General features: G+C 43.6%; 1 long non-coding RNA gene across 1 annotated transcript in view; it reads right to left on the reverse strand.

Moving 5' to 3' along the window:
- The window catches only part of LOC112424844 (uncharacterized), a 153,745-nt gene that overhangs the window by 9,204 nt on the left and 121,714 nt on the right, over window positions 1-22,827 (reverse strand). The window lies entirely within an intron of this gene.

The raw sequence follows: 22,827 nt of genomic DNA on the forward strand, positions 1-22,827 counted from the left end.
AGAGAAAGTAAATGGAAGCCTTTAACACGTGAAATGTAGCAAAACTGGCCAAGTGTTGAAGCTCCAGACACCTAGGACAATCTTTAAAAATGAATTTCAAAGGTATATTCCGGCCAAAAGAAGTCAGGGGAAAACGGAACAATGGTTCCAAAGATGTAACACTGGTGAAAATGACCCTCAGTTATTCTTAGGGGATTTTCCCCCTTATATCCCCAAAGCTGGATTCCTGAGACTCAAGCCTTACCCTTACCTTACCTTTCCTTGAATTCCAAAATAAAGTGGAGAGTGGAAGCCGGGCACAGTGGCTCATTCCTGTAATCCCAGCACTTTGGGAGGCCAAGGTGAGCAGATCACTTGAGGTCAGGAGTTTGAGACCAGCCTGGCCAACATGGGAAAACCCCATCTCTACTAATAATATAAAAATTAGCTGGGTGTGATGGCACATGCCTGTAGTCGCAGCTACTTAGGAGGCTGAGGCACAAGAATCGCTTGAACCCAGGAGGCAGAGGTTGCAGTGAGCCGAGATCGCACCACTGCACTCCAGCCTGGGCGACAGAGTGAAACTGTGTCTCAGAAAAAAAAAAAAAAAAGTGGAGGGTTGGGAGAGACATGCAAAGATTTCTTGGGACCTATGGCATGAACTGCGGTCTCATGCTTTTTACATGCAGGTCATTGTGGACTGGCAGGCAGAGCCACTCTGAGGAGGCCGAAGGCTGCTTTCTTAGCCCAATGCCCTGTTTGCCATCACACCGTGCTGTGAAGATGGATTCCCCGCTGCAGTGGGTGTGCCACTGGCTTGGGAACAGCAGCCTTGGGGCCAGGTGCCCTGGAGTGGTGTGTCCCAATTTCTCTACACAGTGGAGTGGCTTTTGCCCTCTGTTTTTCTTTTTGGGTGGCCACTCATCCTACCCAACTAAATAGGTCCCGTGTCGGGTCAATGATCTTCTCCAGATACCAGCCAGATCATCACACATCAGCCGTGGGATATTTTTCTCCAAGGCTTTTACTTCTTAAAATATGATTGCTGATTAAGAAGAGAATTTAACAGCAGCTTTAATAGCACCTGGCCCGTGGTAGACGTTTCACTGTGTTTGTTCTGAATGATGACGTAAATGATGACATTATACAGTAAAATGTGAAAACAGCTTTGATTCAGTAAATCCTGCCCTACAAAATACTATTAGAAGAGCCACTAAGCTACCTGTGTCCATGGACCCAAATATTGACCATGGAGCCTCATAAGTACTGCTGATAATGATTGCAAACCCAAATCAATGAAGTGAAGACAAATACCACAGAGTCACTACAATTCACTGAGGAAATGCTGACCATGGGGTCAAGTGCGGGTCACTGTGAGCCATCGTGACACATACTCGGGCACAGCTATACGTGACGAAGCAAAACAAAGCATTGTCTGGCCACTCTAGCAACTTCTATGATTCAGCAGCTGCAGCAGCAAGGATGGTCTTATTTCCACTGTTTTGATAGAACAGTGGATCCCATGTCTGGCAACACTCATGGTAACAGCAGCTTGTGACACAAAGGAAAATAATACATAGACAATTCCTAGCCACCAGATGTTGGTTTTGAGAATACTACTAGAGTTTTTTTAAAAGAATTTGTATTTTTCTTTCTTTCTTTTTTTTTTTTTTTTTTTTTTTTTTTTTGAGACAAGAGTCTTGCTTTTGTCACCCAGGCTGGAGTATGCAATGGCTCAATCTTGGCTCACTGCAACCTCCGCCTCCCAGATTCAAGTGATTCTCCCTGCCTCAGACTCCTGAGTAGCTGGGATTATAGGCACCCACCATCACGCCTGGCTAATTTTTGTATTTTCAGTAGAGACAGGGTTTTGCCATGTTTGCCAGGTTGGCCTCGAACTCCTGACCTCAGGTGATCCACCCCGCTCAGCCTCCCAAAGTGCTGGGATTATAGGCGTGAGCCACCACACCCATTTTTCTAAGATTTTACTTACAAATCTGGAAGTGTCTTGTACACCTATATCCCCTTCCTAGTATCTAATAATCCTCCGTATGTTTATACACATCCCCTGTGGCAAGCTACCAAATCTAACTACGTTGTGATTTGCTACTACTTTGTGATTTGCTAGTCAAATTTCATTAGGCTTGAAAGTCTTCAGATCGAAACTAATTTATGGTAATTTTTCAATTAATGGTTCATGAGATTAGACCACAACACTACGAACCTAGAAACTCTGTAATATAACCATTCTTAACAAAAATTATTACTTAAGGGAGTTAGGGTTTTATGATATTTTGATGTTTGTTTCACCATTTTAACTGAACATGTACTATGATCTGGGGACCATTCTAAATATTTTGTGTGAACTGACTCATTTGATCTTCCTAATAATCCTATGAGGTGGGAATATTGCCATCCCTATTTTTAGATGATCAAACTAAAAAGAGAGGTTAAGTGACTTGCTTATGGTCACACAACTAGTTAGTGGTAAAGTCAGGCAGTCTGGATGTAAAGTTTGTGCTTTCTACACTTATATTGCCTCTCCAACTCTCACTGAACCAACTAATTAAATTTTATTCTATGAACACAGCTTTTTCTAAGACTCTTTAAAAGATACTTGGAAAATATTATATGGACTTGTTTATGATTTTAAACAATTAGGTGAAAAATCTTATGCATTGATCTGGATGAAATCAGATTCTACAAAGACAACATTTAATTTTCAAGTTTGAGAAGTAACAATACTTTAGTGTAATAAACAATTTTTGACAGTCTATAAAATTGTGATATAATCAAGAATTGACACACCATGGTTCACAGGCTGAATCTGAGCCATTGCCTATTTTGTTTTATTGGAACACAGCCATGCTCATTCACTTACATATTACCTATGACTGCTTCCACATTTCAACAGCAAAGGTGAGCAGTTGCAACAGATACTGCAGTTCATGAAGCCCAGAATATTTATTATCTGGCTCTTCACAGAAAAAGTTTGCTAACCCCAAGATATAGATGTTTAGAAGGCATAGGTTGAGAAATACTCCCACGGATTGCCCAGCACCTCATTACAGAAGGGTTAGCAAAATCATGAAAGAATGAAATGAGTTAGTTGAAGCATATGAAAGGCCAAACCCATGAATAACACACCACTCTTTCTGTCTGAAGTAGACGGTTACAATAATGGTCCCTAGTGAATCATGCCTATGGGTATCTGTGTCCTTACATAATCCCTTTGTATATTCACTCTTGATTTTGGCTGTGTGAGTTGCTTGGCCCATCAAACACGAAGCTGGGAGAAGCTTGACAAGTGCTTCCCTCATTAGGGCTTGCCTTCCTGGATCTTACCATGGAACGAAGTCTGGAGTCACACTGCAGAAGAGGCCACACGAAGAACTGAGGTGTCCCAGCCAACAGCCCCAGATAACCACCAGACATGTAAGTGGGGCTGTCCTGAACCATAGAGCCTCAGCCAATCCCCCAGATAACTGTAGCAGCATGAGTGACCCTAGGTGAGACCAGGAGGAGAACCAGCAGCTGAGCTCAGTCCAAACTGCAGACCGTGAACAAATACAAAGAGGTGACGTTAAGCCACCAGAAGTAGGCATAGTGTCTTATGCAACAATAGATAACCTTACACAGCACCCTAGCTGATGGACATCTGATGAGGAATTAGGAGCATCACTTACAGATAGGAAAACATGTCTAAATATTGAAAATGATCCAAAAAATGATACCCATGAGACACCAAGCAAATACCACTGAGGACCCAGGATTTCCTTTCCTTTAAACTCTTGAAGGAAAGAAAAATAGATTAAATAACAAAAATCCTTTGCCTTCTATCTAGGAATGGTGAGGTCCTGTAAATAATCAACTCTTGTGTTTCTTTCTGTGGAATTCTTTTTATCCCTCTGTATCTACCCAGACAGAATAGAGTCTCTCATGTCCTTGTAGATTTTTCTTTCTGCCTGCTGGATGATTCAAAGGCTAGCAGAGATTTGCTGGTGATGTGACTTGGCTGTGTCCCCACCCAAATCTCATCTTGAATTGTAGCTCCCATAATTCCCATGTGTTGTGGGAGGGACCCAGTGGGAGATAATTGAATCATGGGGGTGGTTTCCATATTGTTCTCATGGTAGTGAGTCAGTCTCATCAGATCTGATGGTTTTATACGGGGTTTCCCCTTTGGCTTGACTCTCATTCTCTCTTGCCTGCCACCAGGTGAGATGTGCCTTTCACCTTTCACCATGATTGTGAGGCCTTCCCAGCCACATAGAACTGCGTGATTCCATTAAATCTCTTTTTCTTTATAAATTACCCAGTCTCAGGTATGTCTTTATCAGCAGTGTGAAAATGGACTAATACAGCTAGTATGAGCCAAGTAACTGACAAGCCAGTGACTTTAAGGCAAATTATTGTAATAATTAGAAAAGATTGTGGCTTAAATAGCAGTTATGGAGTGCAAAGAGGGGGCAGCACATTGTGGAACAAAGCCAAGCCACAGTGCTGACATCCTCACCAAGAGTCCCATGCTAACCACAGGACAAGCCTGTTGGCCTTCCTGCTGGAGGAAGAGAAGTCAAGGGGAGCCTTGTCCATGGCCAGCCACATATGAGCATGCAGGTGGCGTCCTGAACAGCACAGCAGCATGGGGTCCCTCACACTTCATGCTTTCACTTCATCTCAGCACTTCCTCTCTCAACCCAGACCTGTGCAGTCATTTCAGAGCAGCTGCCTTGAGGTCCACACTAGCCCATGGTCACCCTAGAAGCTAAAAACTGCCTCCAGATACAGGACTGAGAAGGAAGAGAAAAGTTAAAGGGCAGGGAAAGAAGAGGCATGATTTGTGGAGCATAAATAACAAAGGGAACCAAAATTTCTACTATACACAGCTACAAAACAAACAGCTACAAAAAAATACAGCTACAAAACAAACTTGGGCCATTTCAGCTTGTAATGCATTTAATGGAGGTAGTTGGTGAGGATAGTCAGCCTCTACATTGTGAGCTCATTCATTCATTCAACAAATATTCATGGCTGGGTGCAGTGGCTCGCGCCTGCAATCCCAGCACTTTGGGGGGCCAAGGCAGGTGGATCATTTGAGCCCAGGAGTTCAAGACCACCCTGGGCAACATGGTGAAACCCAGTCTCTACAAAATAAAAAAAAATTAGCCGGGCATGGTGGTGTGCACCTTTGGTCTCAGCTATATGGGAGGCCAAGGAGGGAGGATCACTTGAGCCTGGGAGGCAGAGGTTGCAGTGAGCCAAGACTGCATCACTGCACTCCAGCCTGAGTAACAGAGTGAGATTCTGTCACAAAAAAAAAAAAAAAAAAAAAGAGAGAGAGAGAGAGAGAAAGAGAAATATCCATGGAGTGTCTAAATGTGTGCCAGACCCCATTGTGGGCACTTTAGATGTTACAAATCAATACAGCATTTCTGATATGACTCCTGCCACGTAGGGCTTATTTCCTAGGAGAGGGGGAAAAAGTCTATTTGTAAATAAAATAATTACAAGTCATGATGTGTGCTGTAAGGAAACAAACTAGATGGGATGGCAGAGAGGAGCCACCTGCTCTTGGAGGGTAAGTGCCTACGTCTTCTTCAGGTGTGTGCCTCTCACAGTGTTTGCATTTGAATGCAATGTTGTAGCCTCAGAGAGTTAAGCTCCACTTGGTTAAATCTCTTCCATATTTCAGTTTATGGGGTTGCAACATTGATGCAGGCTGAGCGATGGGAGGGAAGGTGGCAGATGTCAGCAGCATTGGGACCAGAGGAAAGGTTAAGCAAGCCTTCAGGGAATGGCCTGCCCTTGCTAGTGCGCCTCCTGCAGGGTGGCCCGGGAAGCGAGGTCCCCAGCCATCGCTCTGTGCTGTGGTGCACCCACTCATCAGGGGCCAGCAACGGGTCCCCACACTGGCGGGTTCCGCTCCAGAGCTCTCCAACTGGACTGCCCTCATGGGACCACACAGGAGACAGAAGCCCAGCCCTCCCAGGTCTCTGCAGCTACCTAATACTTCTTCAGATCCAGGAAGAGAGCTGCACCTGCATTTCACTCTCTTACAGAACAGGAACATGGTCCCCGGGCTTTGTCACACCAAGAGGCTGTGTTTTCCAGTATCTCATCGTCTCCCCAACCACAGGGGTAACAGGGATTGGTTTTCAACTTTTTTCTCACTCCTTCCTTTTCTTTTTGAATGTACCATTGCATAAATCCTGTAGTGCATCTTGTTCCATAGCTATGAGTTTAAATCTCATTTCATGTCATTATTAGCAATTCTTTCCATACTGGTAACAATCAATAAAAATCCCAGTTAAAACCTGGATAGCTGCCACCCCTTGACCACAGCCAGGGGAAAAGGTATTGCTGTGGTTTTTGATGGTGCTGAGAAAAGGAATTCATCTCTGAGGATAACCAAACCAAATGCAGAATGTTTTGGTTGTGTGACCCAGGTAGGTTACCCTTTAAAAGTTTAAACTCCTTTATTTCAGAAAGTTGAAAAGGCATAACTTCAAAAGGAAGTTTTACTGGTTAAAAATTAGTGGGTTTCAAAGGATTATAAGTCATGCTGCTATAAAGACACATGCACACATATGTTTACTGCGGCACTATTCACAATAGCAAAGACTTGGAATCTACCCAAATGTCCATCAGTGACAGACTGGATTAAGAAAATGTGGCACATATACACCATGGAACACTATGCAGCCATAAAAAAGGATGAGTTCGTGTCCTTTGTAGGGACATGGATGCAGCTGGAAACCATCATTCTCAGCAAACTATCGCAAGAACAGAAAACCAAATACCACATGTTCTCACTCATAGGTGGGAACTGAACAATGAGATCACTTGGACACAGAAAGGGGATCATCACACACCGGGTCCTATTGTGAGTGGGGGGAGGGATAGCATTAGGAGATATACCTAATGTAAATGATGAGTTAATGGGTGCAGCACACCAACATGGCACATGTATACATATGTAACAAACCTGCACATTGTGCACACGTACCCTAGAACTTAAAGTATAATAAAAAAAAAAAAAAAAAGAAAAAAAAATTAGTGGGTTTTTTAAAAAAAATCACATACCTCTGGCCCAGAACATTCTCATTTGATGAAATTTATTTCCATTTTCCTGAAATAGTCATGATTTTTATTACGAGAGTCAAATACATTACTTAATATGCCTGCTAAGTTAGAAAGGATGAAACGAAGAGAAATATCTTTTATTGTTAATTTTCTCTTGCCACAGTTCTTTATTTTGGTTAAGGATTGCCTCTTGTTTCCTGACCCATTTTTAGGAAAGGATTTTGTTTAGAGTTTTGCCACGTAGTGAATCAACTTGACAACCATTTTGCCAAAAATCATGTCTGTATTTTGCTCCCACTCTTTCCCTCTGAAGTTGTTTATAACGAGAAAGCACAGGTATGCTTTCATAAGGCTGTGGGCTCATTATGTCAAAGGGGATGGCGTGGAAGCAGATTCCAAATACAGGATGCTGGGCTGCAGGAGGTGTGCTCGGGCTGGCCACCGAGGAGGAGCACTTCCTTCCTCCAAACTGTGTTATGTTCTCCCCTGCACACGTTGAGACGTCAGTCCTTAGCACGCAGATGAATTTGCATCCTTAATAAACTTGTCCATGTTTCTTGTGCTCACATTTGACTGAGTTGTAAAGTGTTTCCCAGAGGCCCAGAGATAATTCTAATACCGGTAACTATAACTATATTCATCTGTATTAGTCTGTTCTCACACTGCTGCAAAGATACTACCCAAGACTGGATAATTTATAAAGGAAAGAGATTTAATTGCTTCACAGTTCCACATGTGAACTTGGCTCCCGAGGCTTGGGAGGCCTCGGGAAATTTATAGTCATGGCAGAAAGCAAAGGGGAAGCAAAGACCTTCTTCACAAGCTGGCAGGAGAGAGAAAGAGTAACTGCCAAACCCTCATAAAACATCAGATTGTGTGACAACTCACTCCTTATCCCAAGAACAGCATGGGGGGAACCGCCCACATGATGCAATCACTTCCCACCTGGTCCCTCCCTCATCACACGGGGATGACAATTTGAGATGAGATTTGAGTGGGGATGCAAAGCCAAACCACATCATCATCCAATGGAAATGAAATATAAAGATTCTCATCGTCCCCTGCTTCCCTCTCCTGAGGATGCTTAATGGGTCTAATGAGGTATAATTAAGACCACCCAGATCTCCACAGAATAATGCAAGGGCTTGATGAGCAGCACAGTGAGCCCAATTTCAACTAGACTTACTGTATTAGTCTGTTCTCATGCTGCTAATAAAGACATACCCGAGACTGGGGGTAATTTATAAAGGAAAGAGGTTTAATGAACTCACAGTTCCACCTGGCTGGGGACGCCTCACAATCATGGTGGAAGATGAAGGAAGAGCAAAGGGATGTCTTACATGGTGGCAGGCAAGAGGGCATATACAGGGGAACGCCCCTTTTTAAAACCATCAGATCTCTTGAGACTTATTCACTATCACAAGAACAGCACGGGAAAAACCTGCCCCCATGATTCAGTTATCTCCCACCGGGTCCCTCTCATGACACATGGGAATTATGGGAGCTATAATTCAAAATAAGATTTGGGTGGGGACACAGCCAAACCATATCACTTACTAAAGGAGTCAAGCATGTTTAAAGATAATCAGGCAAGAAGAAAGCGCTGAGATCCCTGACATCACATCGATTTTGGAGCACAAAAAGAAAAGGTATAAAACTATTTCAAGATATTTACAGATGAGCAATCTATTTCAAGAATGCAGTTGTGCTAAGTTTTAGGAGATCTAAAAGCACCCCGATTCCAATCCCAACAAATGAGGGTTCAAGGCGTATGAAGGCATGAACAAGAATATCCTGGAAACAAGAATGTTAGGCCAGCCTGAAATCGTCCTCCTGCATCCCAACTCCTAAGGCATTTTTATCTAATTCTTAAGGAGACAATCCCCACCAAAAAAAGCCCATTGCACCCTCAACAAATGTGCATCATATTATGACAGAAGTCTTGCCCCCACTGGAAAAAAGAAGTTGTGCACAATTAGAAGAGTTTCCAACACAGATGCTCTAAATCAAAACTAGAAACAGCAACCCAAATGCCAGATAAGGATGCAGGTGACAACTCAAGGGCTCCTCATGGGTCTTAACTACCACCTCCAGGGGAAGATTCCTACATCCACATCTTTCTTGAAAACTCCCCATGCTTTGGGTCCTTACCTCCAACTACCTCTTTTTTTCTTAAGATGGAGTCTTGCTCTGTCACCCAGGCTGGAGTGCAGTGGTACGATCTCGGCTCACTGCAACCTCCGCCTCCCGGGTTCAAGCGATCCTCCTGCCTCAGCCTCCTGAGTAGCTGGGACTACAGGTGCATGCCACCACGCCCAGCTAACTTTTTGTATTTCTAGTAGAGACGGGGTTTCACCGTGTTAGCCAGGATGATCTCTTATCTCCTGACCTCTTGATCTGCCCAGCTCAGCCTCCCAAAGTGCTGGGGTACAGGCATGAGCCACCACACACGGCTTCCTCCAACTACTTTCTACATCCAAAGCTAAACTTGCAATCTTCACAGTCCTCCTACTCACACAAAGGAAACATTTATTTCCTTCTAAATGTAATGCTTACTAAATTAATTAATTAAATGTACATCACAGTATCATTCTTTTAATCACAGAGATTTAAAACCTGTATTTCAACTGTGACTACTCTCTTAGTTTCACCTTCACCTGGAGGCATTTCTTTCATAACCCACCCGCACCATGGCCAACCTTGCCTCTCCAGTCACACTGCTGCCCTATCCCCAGCAGGAAGTCCTTCCCACTCAGTCATCAGCATACTCCATTCAGACGAATCTCACCAACATCCCACTTGTACCAACTTACCCAATTGCTATGGGCTGAATTGTGTCCCAAAAAAAGATGTGTTGAAGTCCTAAGCCCCAGTACCTCAAATGTGATCTTCTTTGGAAATAGGGTCATTGCTGATGTAATTAACAAGATGAGGTCATACTGGTGTAGGGTGAGCTCTTAATCCAATACAACTTGAGTTCTTATCAGAAGTCAGTGTGAAGATACGAAAGACACCATGTAAAGATGGAGGCAGAGACTGGAGCAATGCAACTGCAAGCCAAGGAATGTGAAGGATTGAAGGCCACCACCGGAAGCTAGGAAGAGGGCAAAGAAGGATTCCACTCAGAGTCTCCGTGAGCGTGGCCCTGCCAACACCTTGATTCCTGACTTCTGGCCTCCAGAGCTGTGAGACAATATGTTTCCGTTGTATTAAGCCACCCAGGTTGTGGTATTTTGTTAGGGCGGCCCCAGGAAACTAACGCATCCCCCTTCCTTTCTAAACCTTCAGGGGCTGCCTATCCCCCACCATGTCATGTTCAATTCTTTGGCCTGGCTCTGGAGGCCCTGCCCTCCCCCATCACATCCCCTCTTCACAAATGTATCTCCCACTATTTCCTCATGACCTTCTCCAAACTCCAGCCTGCACTTGCCTCTCCCTTCTTCAAAGTCCTGCTGCCTCAGTCTCCACTAAAGTGTCTTCCCACCATATCAAGTATGTTTCTTTCTGCCTTCCCTATCAATCCATACACCCTTTGAAAAATGGGCCATGAATTACTTTTATTTTCAATCTCCCCTGAGTACACAAATGCTCTAAAACTACTCACAGACGACTTGATCCAGTAGTCTTTGCACAAATGTTGCCCTTGACCCGGAATACCTGGGTCAACAGCAAACTACACGCCAGTGTAATCTAATTAGACTACGAAGTAGTCTAATCTTTGCGTTCCCAGTGCCTAGCTCAGTGTCTGGCATTTCATGGACATCCAATAAAGGTTTTTAATTCATTTAGTTTATTTTTAAAATCCAGCCCCCAAGCATAAGTTCTGGGTCCCTCCCAGGTAATATCATATCTGCCTTCTTTTAAAGAACTTGCTAATGAAAATCCTTCAAGTTCTACAGACAAAGTTGGTGAAAAGGGGTTGGGGGAGAAATATCATTCGCTTCCTCTGACTAATAAGTCATTAGGAGGTCCAGGCCTGGAGCCACAGGGAGCCTTATTAGTCCATATGACCCATCTGAAAGGAGAGCCCTTCTCCCAGTGAACAGCTTCCTATTTATTAATACATGACAGGGCTTGTCCTTCACCCCCATCATTACCTGTGCTTCCAGAGCCCTTTGAAAGCATAAATAAATGATAGCTGGCTGGTCTTCTTTCCCCAGCACTTTGTCAGTGCTGAGAATCCTGACAGCTTGCCAAGACATGATTTGCCACTACAAATGCCAAGTGGGAGAGCCCCTGTCCTCTCCTATTCATAGAGACACTTGATAATTCAAAGTGCCAGCTCCTTCCAACAGAGTCAGACAGACTAATGTGCTGTCACTGGTCTCCAGGAAAGAGGGCCACACAGTGTGCTTTTCAAATAGCCCAAGACTTAGCAGGGTGGAGGACCTTTGCTCAGCAGGTAAGCCATTCAGATCCCCGAGGTGCCAGTGTCCAGCGAACCTTCAGGGGCTGCAGCAGGACTCTGGGGCATCAGAATTCAGCAAGGGGAACAGAAAATCGTTAGCATTGTTCCAATTCTGTCATTTGCCCCTCTTCCTCCCACCTCACCTCTTCTTCCTCCATCTCCAAAGCTGGGAATGAGCCTCCTTGATAGATGTATGGATATTCCCTTGGTTTTCACCTGGACCCTCAGAATACAAATGCTCTGACCATCCACTGGATGTTGGAGGGTTGGGATGGGGGAAAGGGGTGCAGTGTGGGGGAATCCAACCTTGGAAGGCGGTCAGAAGCCAAAGAAGAAAGGAAGTATAGATTATCGGAAGTTTATAGTTGATCAAATACACATGAGAAAGAAGAGAAGAGTAGAGATTAAAGGACCAGAATTACAGCAGTAGGTCAAGTCTAGGACAGACTTTTACAGGGAAACTCATTTTGGAAAGCGGATATCGAGGCCTATGTGGGCTCAAAATAGGTAATTGAAGGATTCCCTAGATATTTTTGCCAATATTCTGTCCTCAGCAACTTTCTGACCCAAAATACTCACACACTTTGCACATTCCCAAAAGAAAGAATGAAAGAGGGCTGCTCTCTGTGTGGGAAATGTAAAAAGGTGGACTGAAGGTAGATTTACCCTTAGGGAAGTGCGTAAGATAGAACAACTGCATATGATTACCCACTTTCTCTTTAATGTCCCCCTCCCGCCCCCAAGGCCATGGCTGTCCTCAGCCCTGGACTGCTCCTCTCCTTCACAGGGAACCTATTTCCACTTAGTGTTACATCATCACATCATCCTATAATCCAGGCACGATTGCGTTTTAAAAGGAGACTCCACAACCTTCCAGATTCAGCAGTCCATCTCTGAGGTAGCTGGAGTGTATCAGGATGACTTGGCTTTGATTACACAAGTTTATAGGAGACCCAGAATTCTAGGCACGATATGACAGGTGGGAGCAAAAACAAAAACAAAAAAACTTAGAAGGGGAAAATGTTCCTTGATCAATGGCACCCCAGTGGCTATGAGCACACCCAGCACCCTGATCTTGGTTTCTGAACATCATTCTCCAGTAAAAGAACCAAGGCTCCTTGAAGGAGTGGTTAATTCTAGGTCTGGACAGGAAAACTGAAATGCGATCCTGGAGTATCTTGCACCCAAAAGTAAAGAAGTGCTCAAAAATGGATGAGACCCTCTTGAAAGGGCATTTAAACCAACCTGAAAGGCCAAACCATAAAGGCCAAAGGTAAAACAATTTTCACAATAAAATAAATAACAATAATCCTGAATTATAATACATAGTATTTTTAAAAATTAGGTTGGTGCAAAAGTAATTGTGGTTTTTGAATACATGAATCTACTCCAATATAAATAAGAAACCGAATAAGAAAATTAGCAATAAGACATAGCTCCTCCTTACAAAAGAACTTCATTTAATAAATATAGAAGAAAGAAATAAACAATCACCATTAAAACTCCACAGTAATGGCCATGCATGGTGGCTCACACCTGTAATCCCAGCACTTTGGGAGACCGAGGGGGGTAGATCATTTCAGGTCAGGAATTGGAGACCAGCCTGGCCAACATGGTGAAACTTCATCTCTACTAAAAATACAAAAATTAGCCAGGTGTGGTGGCACACATGTATAGTCCAAGCTACTCAGGAGGCTGAGGCACAAGAATTGTTTGAACCTGGGAGGCAGAGGTTGCAGTGAGCTGAGATTGTGCCTCTGCACTCCAGGCTGAGCAAAAAATTAAAAAATAAAAAATAAAAAGGATGCCAAAATTAGTAGGCAAAAGTTTGAGGAAAAACAAAATATATAATCTGAAAGTATCTCCCTCATATTTATTGATTACAAAAGGAAACATAATAACTTTACAGTGGAAAAGCCCTTCAGACATACCTTCACCCGTGTTCAAGGAAAAAGCACCAGGAATGAGCCCTATCAACACCACGTACCCCCTGGCATAACGCTCTGAGAAGGACACATCACTTCTGAGATATTCTTGCCAAAAATACACAACCACAATCGAATCATGAAAAACAATACACAAACCCAAATTGAAGGATAGTCTGCGGAACACCTGACCATTCCTCTTCAAAAGTGTCAAGGCCATGAAAGAAAAGGAAAGACGTAGGAACTGTCACAGATTGAAGGAGATGAGGAGACATGACAGTTAAATGCAACACTGGAGCTGGATGGAATCCTGTAACAGACAAAGGACATGAATGGGAAAACAGGTGAACTCCAAATAAAGTCTATAGTTGAGTTACTAATATTGTACCAGTGATAATTTCTTGGTTTTGACCATTGTACTACAGTTCTAGAAGATGTTGTTTACATTAGGGCAGCCAGGTGAAAGGTATAGGAAAATGCTTTGTGCTGTTTTGGTTCTGGGGAAGTTTTGGTTTTGTTTTCTTTTGTTTTTTGTTTTTTTAAAGTCTTGTTCTGTTGCCCAGGCTGGAGTGCAGTGGCGCAATCTCAGCTCACTGCAACCTCTGCCTCCTGGTTCAAGTGATTCTCCTGCCTCAGCCTCCCAGGTAGGTGGGATTACAGGTACATGCCACCATGCCCGGCTCATTTTTGTATTTTTTGTAAAGATGGGGTTTCACCATGTTGGCCAGGCTAGTCTTGCACTCCTGACCTCAGGTGATCCACCCAGCTCGGCCTCCTAAAGTGCTGGGATTACAGGCATGAGCCACTGCACCCAGCTGCTTTGTGCTGTTTTGCAACTTTTCTCAAAGTCTAATATTATTCCAAAATAAAAAGTGTTTTTAAATGTCCTTTCATATTACATTCCACGCAATAGTGGTGAGAGTAAAGAAATAAATCATCAACAATGCTTTCATTTTGTCCCAGAAGTTGGGAAGATTCAAAGTAAAGAACAGATGTAAAAACTGGTTTAATGGAGACAGATGTGGAACACAGGGTCTGCAACAAGGGAGATGGGGGGGCTGGCCTATTTCCAGGCATCCAGATCAGAGGCGGGCAAAGTGCCTTTATTTTAAGACTGTCAGCTGTTTGTGTCCACAAAAGAGAAAGAGAGAACTCGGCTTCAACACAAACAGCTCAATGGACATCCACCACTGGCCGCACTCCCTCCCAGCTGGTGGATTCTGTGGCTCTGAAAGCTTTGTGGGTAATTATTGTAGGGATTAGCATCCAACAGTCCGGGCAGCCCAGATAATTCCTTTTATTTAGAAAACTCTGCCATAAAATGAATGGCTACCTCCCGTCACCACTGCCCCCACTTTCCCAGCTACCTTTAACCTTTTCTGTAAGCATTTTTGTTGTTTTTACTACACAAAAGTTTTGGTGAGCATTTACATTTTTTAAGGCATAAATGAACCCCAAAAGACAGAAAATAACTCTGATAAGAATGGTACACTAGCCACATGGTAGGCCCTCAATACAGAGTTTGCTGAATTGACTTGTGTGCCCTTTCTATGGATTCCTTCCAGGAAGCTTTTCTATGCTTAGACTGTGGTATTTGTAGCCATAATCTCTCTTACGCACAGTGGCCAGGATATAATAGAAATTATAGGGTTGAAGAGTAGCTGCAAAAGTTTCTAATGACGTCATCTTTATTGGAATGACTCCTCTATACAAGAGGCATTGTGAAACCTGGATGAAGAATAAAAAGGAATAATAATAACAGATTCTGAGTGTTTACGCCACATAGGAAGCCCTCCAAACAATGGTAGCAAGTAGGAACTAACATGATCTCCAGCTGTCAGTTGACAGGCACATGCCATAGCCTAGGCAATGGGACTGGAGTCTGTGTGCTTCACATCATGCTCTGATACTTTCTTCCCCATTCCTCTGTTCTGGTCCAGCCTTACTGTGGGACTTTGGACAAGTCTTGAACCTTCTCTGGACTCCTGATTAGCTGCCTAAAATACAGGGATAATAAGAATCCCATTCTGCCTACTTCAAAGAGTCAAGTATACAAGAGAACATTTACAAAAGTTGAACATACGGTAGATCACAAAAGAAGTTTCCTAAAATATGAGAAACACTATAGGCAGATCACATTTTTGGCCATAATGCAATTAAGTCCAAAAGCAGCTATTAAAAGAGAGTTGAATTTTTTTTTGAAAACTTAATGTGGTCATAAATAAGTCTGGGTTAAAGAAATTAGGTCTCTTTAAAACAACAAATTGATTTTTTAAAAACACGATATAAATCCACAAAATCTGATCCCTAAACTGCAGTGGGTACAGCTGAGAAGCAGCCTATTTTTTGACTTTAGGATTCCCAAAGATCTGAACATTGTAAGAACCAGAAACTTCTGGAAGTGAAGATGGAGAAAGGTCTACAAATAAAAGGAGTGGTTGTGTTACGGGAAAAGGGTCCAGATCCAGACCCCAAGAGAGGGTTTTTGAATCTTTTGCAAGAAAGAATTCAGGGCGACTCCACAGTGCAAAGCAAAAGCAAGTTTATTAAGAAAGTAAAGGAATAGAAGAATGGCTACTCCATAGAGAGCAGCCCCAAGGGCTGCTGGTTGCCCATTTTTGTGGTTATTTCTTGATGATATGCTAAAGAAGGGGTGGATTATTCATGCCTCCCCTTTTTAGACCATACAGGGTAACTTCCTCACGTTGCCATGGCATTCGTAAACTGTCATGGTGCTGGTGGGAGTGTAGCAGTGAGGATGACCAGAAGTCACTCTTGTGGCCATCTTGGTTTTGGTGGATTTTGACCAGCTTCTTTACTACAGCCTGTTTTATGAGTAAGGTCTTTATGACCTGTATTTTGTGCCGACCTCCTCTCTCATCCTGTGACTTAGGATGCCTTAAACGTCTAGAAAAGCAGCCTGGTAGGTCTCAGCCTCATTTTACCCAGCTCCTATTCAAGATGGAGTTGCTCTGGTTTAAGCACCTCTGACAGTTGGAAATTCACCCCGGAAACACTTTGACCTCAAGGTGCCTTTCCCCTCTGCACAACCAGGTCACTGCTCCTCTCCCTCTCCCTAGAGGCAGCCTGGAAGTGTATTTTCTGGAACAAGTAAGGCAGAGGCCTCTGGGTCAGGGAACACCAGGCTTGGGTGAAGGTGTTAGTCATGCTGAGAGCAGCAGATTCAGTAGAAACTTGTTCTTTTTTTTTTTTTTTTTGAGACGGAGTCTCGCTCTGTCTCCCAGGCTAGAGTGCAGTGGCCGGATCTCAGCTCACTACAACCTCCGCCTCCCGGGTTCAAGCAATTCTCTTGCCTCAGCCTCCCGAGTAGCTGGGAGTACAGGCGTCCGCCACCCGAGCCCTTTCTCCTCCCAGCCTCTTCCTCTCACTGCTTCTCAAAACACCAGTACACAGGTCTGTGTGCTTCAGGCAAGTCACTGAAAGAGCCTTCACTGGGGCTTCTCAGTCTAAAGGTTCTGAATCCAGGATTCCCTAAGGAAGCGGCCCAGCCAGAACTCACAGGGGCCCTCACATTCAGTAATTCCTACCTCAGGGCTTCCATTCACTTTTTTTTCCCTGTTGTAGTAAACTATATAAAACATAAAATATGCCATTTTAGCCATTTTTAAGTTTACAATTCAATGGCATTAAGTATATTCACAATGTTGTGCAACCATCACCACTATCTATTTCTGCAACTTTTTCATTACCCCAAACAGAAACTGTACCCATTAAGCAACCACTCCCTCATCTCTTCTCCCATAAGCCCCTGGTAACTTCTAAATCTGCTTTCTGTCTCCACCAATCTGCCTATTCTAGATACATCATGTAAGTGGAATCACACACTACTTTTCCTTTTGTGCCTAGCTTATTTCACTTAGCATAATGTTTTCCAGATTCATCTACACTGTAGCTTGTATCAGAATTGAATTTCTGGCCAGGCACAGTGGCTCACGCCTATAATCTGAGCACTTTGGGAAGCTGAGGACGGTGAATCACTTGAGCTCAGGAGTTCAAGACCAGCCTGGACAACATGGACAACATGGTGGAAACCTGTATCTATAACAACAAAAATACAAAAATTAGCTAGGTGTAGAGGCGCACCTCATGAGTAGTCCCAGCTACTCATGAGGCTGAGTTGGGAAAATTGCTTGAGCCCAGGAGTTGAGACCAGCCTGGGCAACATAGTGAGACCCCCATCTCTACCAAAAAAAAAAAAAAAATCAGCTGGGCGTGGTGGGTTGCACCTGTAGTCCCAGCTACTCAGGAGGCTGAGGTGGGAGGATCGCTTGAGCCAGGGAGGTCGAAGCTGCCAAGAGCTATGATCACATCACTGCACTCCAGCCCGTGACAGACCCTGTCTCAAAAAAAAAAAAAAAAAAAAAAAAAAAAAAAAGGCATTTCTTTGATGGCTAAATAATATTCCGTTTTATATAGATAACATATTTTGTTCAACCATTCATTAGTTGATGGACATTTGAGTTGTCTCTACCTTTAGACTGTTGTGAATAATGCTGCTATGAACATTGGCATACAAATATCTGCATCCCTGTCTTAAGTTATGTTCTTAAGTCTAGGAAATAAGAATACTATGCTCTAAAAAAGAATTTTCGCAAAACAGAAAAATGAACAATTCTTAGAAAATAAATGTATAAAAGCAAAAATTCAAAGCTCAATAAATAAAAGTGTTAAAAGTTTGAGGAAAATCACCCAGAAAATAAAAAGTAAGACAAAGAGATGAAAAACAGGAGGGAAAAGAGAACAAAAGTAGAGAAACTGAAGAGGAGAGCTAGCATCTGAAGAAACAGGAGCTCTTCAGATAACAGAGAAACAGAAAACAATAAGAACAAAAAATCATCATAAAATTAATATTAACAGAAAATATATTATTATTATACTCCAGAAAATGTCCCAGAGCTGGTGCATATGAGAAAGGTCTCACTGAGTCTCCAGCACAAAGGCTGAAAGGAGGTCCACACCAAGGCACCTCGCCATGAAACTTCAGAGCTCTGAGAACAAGCGGAAGATCCTGCTGGCTTCCTGAGAGAGGAGAACAAAATTACTGATAAAGGGTCAGGGGTCAGGGTGACTTCTGACTTCTCCCCAGCAACTCTGGAAACTGGAAGACAATGGAGCAATGTCTTCCAAATTCTTAGCGGCAGTGATTTCCAACCTAGAAATCTCTACTATTATTAAAGGCACTTGCACTCCATGCAGCCAAATGTGATCCTTCACTGGGGCCACTTTTCTAATACTTCAGTCATTCCTATATTACTGTTAGGATTTTTGCCATATCCACAGAGCCCTTGTTTTTGTTTGTTTGTTTGTTTTGTTTTGTTTTGTTTTTTGAGACAGGGTCTCTCTCTGTCACCCAGACTGGAGTGCAGTGGCACGATCTCGGCTCACTGCAGCTTCTGCCCCTGGGCTCAAGCAATCCTCCCACCTCAGCCTTCCAAGTAGCTGGGACTGCCAGTGCCTGCCACCATGCCTGGCTATTTTTTTTTTTTTTCTTTGTATTTTTAGTAGAGATGAGGTTTCACCGTCTTGTCCGGGCTGGTCTTAAAGTCCTGAGCTCAAGTGATCCACCTGTCTCAGCCTCCCAAAGTGTTGGGATTACAGGTGTGAGTCACTGTGTCCAGCCTATTATTTTTTAATATTTTTTCTTAAATTGAGTCCCTGTTTTTAATTAAATAAATTATTTATGGAATTTATTATGGACAATCAGCTATTATTTGTGATCAATAAGAAGTAACTGAAAAGATAAAGTGAAAAATAAATAAATAAAACAATGATCTCAAGTTCCTGGTGGCCCCTGTTGCTTCCCAAAGCTCTGAGCTCACAGGCTGCTTTCTCTGTGTTACGCAGGAAGATTAGCAAGGATAAGAGAGGTGTTAAAGACCAGCACTGCCTGATATGTCTTTTGATGTCATCAAAAAGATGGAACAAGATTTGAAAGGACTAATTGTGTGAGTCAACGTTACATAACGCTGCTTCACTGCACCACCTACACCCCCACACCCCCGGTCATTCCACCAGCTCCTCAGCTTGGAAACTCTGCACTGTAAGGACACACAGAGGCCATGTCCCACTCTCTAATGAGTCTTAGGGATAACAGGGTGGCCTGTGCCTATGTAGAGAAAAGCACTAGGCAGCTTGAGACCTCACCATGCCAACAGCTAAGACCAGACAGGAACACTAAACCCTGTTTTGCTTTTTTAAACCTGCCCATATCTGCTCTTCAAAGATGGGCAGGTTTAAAACCTTAAACCTTTCTGCAGAAGGGCAGATTTCCTCTTGTGGGCCCAAACCGGTGCTTACTTCAACCAATCCCCATCTGCATCTCCAAGTTGACGCCCATCATCTCAGTATGCCACCCCACAGTGTGGCCTCTGCAGGCCCTCTCCCTGCAGGGTTGGGTTACATGTACATGGTAGCTTCATGGCCCTCTACAGGGCTCTAGCAACATTTGTGGTTTTCCTCTGTGTTAACACAACCCCTGTGGCTGGCCTCCAGAAACCAAAGACTTGCTAGACCCCGACCGAGAAGGGCAACTTCATAAATATTAATCCTGCACTGAGAGTATTATCTGGTGAGACTTGGCCAGGTGTTAGATTTGAAGATTCTCTGTAGCTTACATTGTGTGCCCTCCATGACTCACTCCAGCCATGACACTGGTAAGAGCAAATTCTGGTGGCCAGGAGGCCAAGGAGGGCTTCTAGGAGATGTGGTAATGTTAAGACAACAAGAAACCAAAAAATTATTCCTGGTCTTCTAACAATAACCATCTCAGGTAAAGATTTAACTTGGAGACCTAAAAGGGGGTTGTCTTAGGCCTCTGTAATTTGGATTTTTTTTCTTCTGTTGAAGAAAAATGTTGGAGAACCCCAGGGCTCATACATAGATAATCTCTTATCTTTTCTATTTACTCTCTCTCTGCCATCTCATCCAGTCTCATGGTTTAAATAACAACTATATGCCAATGGGGCCCAAATTTGTATCTTTATACCTGAACCTCTCACCTGAAATCCAGACTTAAATATTCACCTGTTTAGTCAATATCTCCAGTTAGAATTTCAATAAACATCTCAAACTTGACATGTCCCAACCTGAGCTCCTGATCTTCCCCCCAAACCGCCCTTTTCCTCCAGTCTTGCCATCTCCATAAATGGCTACTCCTTATTTTCATGTATTTGCTCAGGCCAAAACCCCTGCAGCCATCCTTGACTTTTTCTCTCACACCACCCCATCTGATCCAGTAGCAAATCCTATCAGTTCTACCTCCAAAATACATCTAGAAACACGCCCTTCTCACCAGTCCATTGCCACCACCCTGATCCATTGCAGCCGCCTCTACTTCTGCCCTTGCCCCATTTGGTCTCTTCCAAAGCAGCAGCCAAGGGGACCCTGTAGGTTAGACCTAGTCACTCTCTGGCTTCTATATGATCTGTTCTTTGTTGCCTCTATGCCAGCTTTCCCCACTGCTCATTTCCTTTCTCACGTGGCTCCAGCCACACAGCTTCCTGTCTTTGAACCAAGCCAGGCATGCTCCCACCTCAGGGCCTTTGCACCTGCTGTTCTCTCTTCCTGGAATGCTCTTCCCCCAGAGAGTCACATACTGGTTCCCACACTTCCTTCAGGCCTTTACTCAAAGGTGACACATCAATAAAGCCTTCCTTTGCCACATGTATGGGCTGAATTACTGAATTGTGTCTGCTCCTCCAAACCCATATGTTGAAATCCTACTTCCAGCGCTGCAGAAAGTCACTGTATTTAGAGACAGGGTCTTTAAAGAGGTAATTAAGGTTAGTTACCTTAATTAATGAGGTCATATGGGTGGGCCCTACTCCAATATGGCTGGTGTCCCTAAAAGAAGAGATCATTAGCACCAGACAGGCCTAGAAGGACCATGAGAAGACAGCCATCTACAAGCCAAGGAGAGAAATCTCAAAAGAGACTGACCCTGTCTATACCTTGATTTCACATTCTGGCCTCTAGAATTGTGAGGCAATGAATTTGGTTTGTTTGTTTGTTTTGTTTTTTGAGATGGAATTTTGCTCTTGTCGCCCAGGCTGGAGTGCAATGGCATGATCTCGGCTCACTGCAACCTCCACCTCCCAGGTTCAAGTGATTCTCCTGCCTCAGCCTCCCGAGTGGTTGGGATTACAGGCACACGTCACCATGCCTGACTAATTTTGTATTTTTAGTAGAGATGGGGTTTCTTCATGTTGGTCAGGCTGGTCTCAAACTCCCAACCTCAGGTGATCTACCCACCTTGGCCTCCCAAAGTGCTGAGATTATGGTGTGAGCCACCGCGCCCAGCAAATTTCTTTTTGTTTTTTGAGATGGAATTTTGCTCTTGTCACCCAGGTTGGAGTGCAATAGCACGATCTCAGCTCACTGCAACCTCTGCCTCCCAGGTTCAAGCAATGCTCCTGCCTCAGCCTCCCTAGTAGCTGGGACTAAGGCACGTGCCACCACACCCGGCTAATTTTTGTATTTCTAGTAGACACAGGATTTCACCATGTCGACCAGGCTGGTCTCAAACTCCTGACCTCAGGTGATCCACCCACCTCAGCCTCCCAAAGTGCTGGAATTATAAGCGTAAGCCACCGCGCCAGGCCAGGCTGGGGACCAGGAATAAATGCATTTATGGGATTTCACAGTGGCTCTAGGGGAGAAGGCCCCTGTAGTCACTTTGAAACAGTGTTTTGTTGGCTAAACCCAAGTGTCATCATGAGAGGCACCAATCAACAAAACAAAGGCAGCTTTTCAGAGCTAGTGAGGTCTGTCATTTGACACCTCCTGTGTGCTGGTCAACAGTGAGAAGGAGCTGTGGCTCAGTGCAGGAAGCAATGCAGGAACACCAAATGTGCATCATCTCCGCCGTCTCCTACAATTTAAAAGGAACTACGGTTCGGCGAGGGTCTATGATGTGCCTACGGTTTGGCGAGGGTCTATGATGTGAGACTTTGAAACTGTTTTATCATTTACTACCATAAAATATGTACAATCTATTATAAAAAGTAAAAATTATCAAAACTATGTATACACTTACATACTGTACATGGTGTTCTTTGCAGTCAAGAGAAACGTAAACAAATGTAAAGATGCAGTATTTTTTCTTTTTTTTTTTTCCTTTAAATAGAGGTGAGGTCTCCCTATGTTGCCCAAGCTGGTCTTGAACTCCTGAGCTCAAGAGATCCTCCTGCCTCAGCCTCCCAAAGTGCTGTATGAAATCATAATTGCATAAAATTTGCTGTGGTACATACTATACTACTGTAATAATTTTGTAGCCACTTTCTCGGTTGCCATTGCAGTGAGCTCCAGTGCTGTGACTCTCTGCTTAAAACACCATATGACATTCACCTGTAATCCCAGCAATTTGAAAGGCCAAGGCAGGAGGATCAATTGAGCAGCCTGGGCAACATA

The sequence above is a fragment of the Macaca nemestrina genome, chromosome 4, assembly GCF_043159975.1.
Source record: "Macaca nemestrina isolate mMacNem1 chromosome 4, mMacNem.hap1, whole genome shotgun sequence".
Classification (NCBI taxonomy): domain Eukaryota; kingdom Metazoa; phylum Chordata; class Mammalia; order Primates; family Cercopithecidae; genus Macaca; species Macaca nemestrina.